We start from the raw sequence: 6,654 nt of genomic DNA on the forward strand, positions 1-6,654 counted from the left end.
CTAGGCATGTTTAGGCAATATTCAGAGGTCCACCAAGCAAAAGCTGGGCTGGGCTGGGCTGGGCTCTGCAGGAGTTCTCATTAGATGTTCAATGGCTGGAAAATGGAGGCAAAGCCCCTTCCGCCCTTAGAGAGGAGGGGGGGTTGCAGTGAATCACGAGCCCTACACGTGCTCAGGGGATGCCAGCATCCCCTGGCACTATTGGGCGAGCTCTGGGTGCGGTGCCCAGCCGGCTGGCCAACCGGCGCAGCCGGCTTGGGCGTGCCCACCCCATTTAAGTGGGCACGCAGCCAGAGCTCGTCTTCTTTCTCCTCCTGGACCATCTCACACCCCAGGTTCCTATCGCCAGCAACCCCTCCTTAGACCTCGCCTTTTCTCCTATAAAACTTTTTAAAATCTCTTCTATATAGTTATCCGGATAAAGAAGCGGCCAAATACCTATGGGAGGGATTCTCTCAGGGTTTTAGGATCCCAGTAACCCAGCCACCAACCCCTCGCAACCCTCCAAACCAAAAATCAGTCAGGGAGATGCCGGACATCGCATTCAAGAAAATTAATAAAGAAATTGTAGCACGCCGAATAGCGGGCCCATTCCCGGTTCCTCCCTTGAAAGACTTGCACATATCTCCCCTGGGCATAGTGCCAAAGAAAACCCCAGGGGAGTACCGCGTAATACATAACCTATCACACCCCAAAGGTGCCTCAGTTAATGACGGAATCCCTCATGACTTGTGCTCGGTAAAGTATGCTTCTTTTGACCAAGCCATTAAGCTAATCCGCCGATTTGGAAAAGGGGCCCTGTTGGCTAAATGCGACATTGAGTCTGCTTTTCGCCTTTTACCAGTTCACCCACTGGATTTCAAATGGTTGGGCTTTAGGTTTGAAGGAGCATACTTTGTTGACAAAGCCATGCCAATGGGATGTTCAGTGGCCTGCTCGGCCTTCGAGGCCTTCAGCACCTTTTTAGACTGGGCTTTGCGCTTCAGAACTGGCCTGGAGGGGGTTACCCATTACCTGGATGACTTTCTGTTCGTGGCTAGCGCTAATAATTCGGATTGTGCCTTCCTGTTAAGAGCCTTCGCAGCATTGGCCGATGAATTGGGTGTTCCGCTGGCAAAAGACAAGACCGAGGGTCCTGTCTCCACCATCACTTACCTTGGGATCGAGCTGGATACCATCACCCAGACCTCACGCTTGCCACAGGAAAAACTTATAACCCTAAAAAAGTTAATCCAGGAACTGCTTCCACTTAAGAAAGTCACCCTTAAGCAAATCCAGTCTTTGTTGGGTCATTTGAACTTCGCCTGCCGAGTAGTTTCTCCAGGTCGCCCCTTTTGCGCAAGATTAGCTAGGCTGTCAGCCGGTCTCAAAAAGCCTCATCATAGGGTCCGCCTTAATAAAGGGGTTAAGGCTGATCTTCAAAATTGGGTGCAATTCTTAGATGGATTTAATGGGGTGTCCCTTTGGCAGGACACAATTAGGCTTCACACTGACTTCCAGGTTCAGTCTGACGCAGCAGGCTCGTTGGGGTTCGGGGTTTATTTTCGAGGAAAATGGTGCGCTCAGCAGTGGCCTCCTCAATGGAAGGGAAAGCCTATCACACGCGATCTCACCTTCCTTGAATTCTTTCCCATAGTAGTGGCAGTGCATTTGTGGGCCAAGGAGTTCAGGAATCATCAGGTATGCTTCTGGACTGACAACCAAGCTGTGGTGGGTGTTCTCTCTAGGCAATCGTCACGCTCCCCCAGGGTCTCAGCGCTTCTGCGCTCCTTTGTGTTAACATGCTTAAAACTAAACATCCGTTTCTGCGCCAGATTTATCCCGGGTCTAAATAACGACATTGCGGACGCTTTATCTCGTTTTCAGATGGACCGCTTCCGCTTATTGGCGCCGGAGGCCCATCAATTACCGGAACCATTCCCGGAATTCCTTTGGAGCCTTGGGAGTGTGACGTCCTGAAGGGAGTATCGGCTTCAGTCGCCCCCTCCACTCTAAAGTCATATAAAAAAGCATGGGCTGATTTCAGCAATTTCAGGACTAATCTGGCGGGGGTGGGCCTAAACGCACCCCCTGGCAAGCGCGAAGTATTGCAATACCTATCGCATCTATGGAGGATGGGGAGAGCCGCAAGGACCCTTAACATTCATTCAGCTGCAATTTCATTTTTCAGTAAAACCCTGTTCTCGGTGGACCCTTGCGCGGACTTTGTGGTGAAAAAAGCACTGGAGGGTTGGCGCCGACTTCAGCCACCTAAGCCAGACGACAGGCGCCCCATCACATTTGATATATTGGAAAAAATCCATTCGCTTTTGAGAAAAATTTGCTGGTCCAAATTTGAAGCACGGTTATTTTCCGCGGCCTATTCAATGGCATTTTTTGGGGCCCTCAGAATCGGGGAGGTGGTTTGGGAAGATCACTCTAACCGAGGCATTAGGCTGGAGGACATAAGATTAAGCCCCTCCGAGTTATCGATCCTAATTCGACATTCAAAAACTGATCAGAGAGGGTCCGGGGCTTGGATGCGCCTGCGGGCTACTGGCCATAAGGGCCCATGCCCAGTAAAAGACACACGCCGCTTCCTGCAGCTCAGACCATCATCACCGGGCCCTCTACTTATTCATCAAGATGGCTCGTTGTTGACTCGCCTGCAATTCACGCGGGTCTTGCGCAAGGCAATTGCAGCTTGCGGTCTCCCCCCCTCAAAATTCGCTGCACACTCTTTTCGAATTGGAGCAGCTACAACAGCCATGCATATGGGTTTGTCGGTGGAGAGGATAAAAGATCTGGGTCGGTGGAAGTCTAAAGCATACAAACGCTATCTGCGAAACACCATGTGATTGCCACCTTCACTTGCACGATGTACTCAGGACCTCTTTCTTGCACCTCTTTCAGAAAGCAGCCGCGTGCGGATTTGGTTGGTGGGCCACAGCATCGTGCACTGGGCCAGGGACCGGGCCTTTCACCGCGGTTTGGGACGCAACCTCGGCCTTCCTGCGCGGGTGGACATAACTTGGCTGACCAGAAGGGGGATGCGTTGGGACGAGTTCCTCCCTACTGTGAAAGCAAGGGCGGCAGCACATGGCCCACCTGATGCCTTGATGGTGCAATTGGGCGAAAATGATTTGGCATATCGAAAAGGCGTGGACTTACAATGGCAAATATTCTCGGACTTTGATGGACTGTTGGCGGTTTACCCGAATTTGACCATTTTCTGGTCCTCGCTGCTGGAGCGGAGTGTTTGGCGCGATTGCAGTTGCCCGGTTGCGGTGAACCGAGCCAGGAAGTTGCTGGAAAAGGCGGTGGCCCGCCGCGTCGTGGCATTGAGGGGTCGAGTCATTACTCACCCTGCTATAAAATACAATGAGTCTGCTCTGTACAGAAATGATGGCGTACACCTATCAGATGCAGGAAACGATGTGTGGCTAGCAGATATCATACTGGGTATAAGATATTGGTTACAGGAAAGGATAGGGGGTTAGCGGATTTCATAGTAGACATTAGATATTGGCTTCGGGTGTGAGGGTATTGGCGGCGAGCCAAATGTTTTGGCTCGATTGGCGGTTAGGCATTGGATAAGGTCAGGAAGGTCAGGATGTGGGGGGGGGAGGACGGGCCAGCACCTCCCCCCAAGCGCTGAAGGGTACTTCGTAAAGGAGTCCGGGGGGCGTGTCCGTGTCCGAAGCCGTGGGTGGTGAGGGCCTAAGGCACGCCCCAGATCGGTGATCACGGGGTGTGTCCTTAGCTGATGTGCAGCAGCAAGGGCTCACCCCAACAGTGGTTATCCCTTCCTGGACTGCCAGCACGACGTACTGGAGTCGGATATAGTCTAGTTAGATCCAATGCCTAAAGCCAATACCGCTCAACATCCGGAACCAATAAAGTTGTGGCCTTTTATTCTCCATTCAACCTTACTTTACGGTGTCTTGTGTCTTTATTTCACGGGAGGGATCGGGATATCGACATGCAAAGCCCCTTCCGCCCTTAGAGAGGAGGGGGGGGTTGCAGTGAATCACGAGCCCTACACGTGCTCAGGGGATGCCAGCATCCCCTGGCACTATTGGGCGAGCTCTGGGTGCGGTGCCCAGCCGGCTGGCCAACCGGCGCAGCCGGCTAGGGCGTGCCCACCCCATTTAAGTGGGCACGCAGCCAGAGCTCGTCTTCTTTCTCCTGGGCTCCCGACTCTCCAGCTTCCCCTTCCCACCCTCCCTTTTTTATTAGGTTAGGTTTTTATTGACCTTGCTATGGATCACGATTGGTCGCCGTTGAGGGGCCAGGTAGGAATTTTTCCACCTGGCAAATTGGCTCCGCCTTGTGGTTTTTTCGCCTACCTCGTAGCAACTCGTCACAACTTTGGTTTGGCGGTTAGGCATTGGATAAGGTCAGGAAGGTCAGGATGTGGGGGGGGGGAGGACGGGCCAGCACCTCCCCCCAAGCGCTGAAGGGTACTTCGTAAAGGAGTCCGGGGGGCGTGTCCGTGTCCGAAGCCGTGGGTGGTGAGGGCCTAAGGCACGCCCCAGATCGGTGATCACGGGGTGTGTCCTTAGCTGATGTGCAGCAGCAAGGGCTCACCCCAACAGTGGTTATCCCTTCCTGGACTGCCAGCACGACGTACTGGAGTCGGATATAGTCTAGTTAGATCCAATGCCTAAAGCCAATACCGCTCAACATCCGGAACCAATAAAGTTGTGGCCTTTTATTCTCCATTCAACCTTACTTTACGGTGTCTTGTGTCTTTATTTCACGGGAGGGATCGGGATATCGACATGCAAAGAACCAGACCAAAACTAGATTTAGATTGACTCTTGGGACAATTCTGCTCACGCTGACCTATGTAATCCTCACCACCCACACCTGCGATTTTGTGCATAATTCTTAAGTGGTGTTGTGAGAAAGTCTTAGCATGGGCTCAAACTACAGTTGGCTGCACTGCTTCCACTTAGGCTAGGCACATGTTAACAGTGTGAAATGAAGCAAGATTGTTTCCCCACACTACGCCGCTGAATTTAAAGTTGCATTGCTGTGCAGACCAGAGATTTGTTTCCCCACACCAAGCTCCAGTTTGCTGGTGCTCTCAACTGAGCATGTGCAACGGCTGCCTGAAATGTACACACCTCAGCTGAACTGAAACTCAGCTGAACAGCTTCCTTTTTCAAATAGGAGGGAACCGGGTTTGCGGGGAAATGCAATATAAAGGAGCATTATGGTATGGCACCTATGGTGGACCTGTCCATTGGTCAAGACTTTCTGCACTGCAGTTAGCCTTCAACATATGGAGGCAGAGAGATACAGGCTTAGCAGTGGAGACAATAAGGAGATTGTGGGGCTATTTTGCCCCTCCTCTCTTCCTTCAATGATGGTGACCATGTTTGATCTTGTATCCAGGTCCACATAGAACTATCCATCGTTCTGAACACTTGGTGTCTGGCCTTTACCATTGGAACACCCGGTGCACCCCAAGAGGACTCTGTTTTTTACTTCCTACCATGCTGGGACAATGGGAAAACATTGGTTGGAGGGAGGGGGACAACTCCATTATCCCTGTTGCTCACCTGTGTGAGGTAGTGTGGTCTTTCAGTTCTGTGTTGCAGCAGGAGGGATGCTATAACAGCACAAAGAAATCTAGGAAGCCACCTCATACTGAGTCAAGCCATTGGTTCCTCTCACTCAGTATTGTCTACCCTGATGGGCAGTGGGTTTCAGACTGGGGTTTCTCCCAGCCCTACCTGGAGGTGCCGGGGATTGAACCCAGGACTTCCTGCATGCAAGGCAGATGCTCTACCACTGAGCTAGTCCTTCCCCCCAACACCACTGCAATGCAACTATGCTGCCATAACGATTGCAAGAAGACTTAATCTCAGGCCTGTCCTACTCAGCTGGTAAAACTGGAGGATGAGGTCATGCTGTAAGTTAGAAAGATTCATGTCAGGCAATGTGTGGTATTTCAACTCCATAAAAATCCAAGGAATCCGAAGAGAGTGAGATCTATGAGACCTCCCCACTAGATAAAACTTTTTAGCTCTTGTTTGTTTTAAACTTTGCCCATTTTTATGAGGAGTGCAACAGAAAAGAATGTGTGAGAAATTGGTTCTTTCCCCATCAGACTAACACACACCACTCTTCGGATTGGCCATGGAGATTTATTGAATGTCAGCTGCTGTGCAGAAGCAGTGAATTTCCATAAAACTCCCTTTATTGACATGTATCCCCTTGTCAGCCTTTTGTCTTTTTTACACTTTGGTTTTCCGGCAAGCTTTACAAGAGGATTTTGTTTTCATTATGAGGAATGATTGCCCAGCTTTCTCCCCGAATGAAGTCTCTGGAGTGGTGGGGTCTGGTTGGGTTGCTCTCAAATATATTATCAGTACCGGAGCAAGCTTGCCGCAGAAAATTCCAGGGGGTGGGGGCAGCTGCCTCCTTACCCTAACTCACCTCCATCAGTGGTGAGTCCCAGATGAAAGGAAGAGGTTAGCCTGAGGTTGTGTATCCGACGGTTCTGCACAGGAAGCCCCTGAGCAATGGATGTGTGTGTCAAGACTGTGTTGTGGGCAGCAGTCTAAGGTTATTCAGGAGCCATAGAACTCAGCAGCAAGTCAGGACTGGATGGCTTCCCAGGAGGCAGAGTCAAGGAGCAAGGCAGAAGTCTGGACCAAAAAA

At 51.2% G+C, this 6,654-nt stretch overlaps 1 non-coding gene across 1 annotated transcript; it reads right to left on the reverse strand.

The window, feature by feature from the left end:
- Nucleotides 1-5,724: 5,724 nt before the first annotated feature.
- Nucleotides 5,725-5,796, reverse strand: TRNAA-UGC. Its single transcript has one exon. It is a non-coding gene; the product is annotated as a tRNA-Ala (tRNA).
- Nucleotides 5,797-6,654: the final 858 nt, after the last annotated feature.

Source organism: Lacerta agilis, chromosome 13 (genome assembly GCF_009819535.1).
Source record: "Lacerta agilis isolate rLacAgi1 chromosome 13, rLacAgi1.pri, whole genome shotgun sequence".
NCBI lineage: Eukaryota > Metazoa > Chordata > Lepidosauria > Squamata > Lacertidae > Lacerta > Lacerta agilis.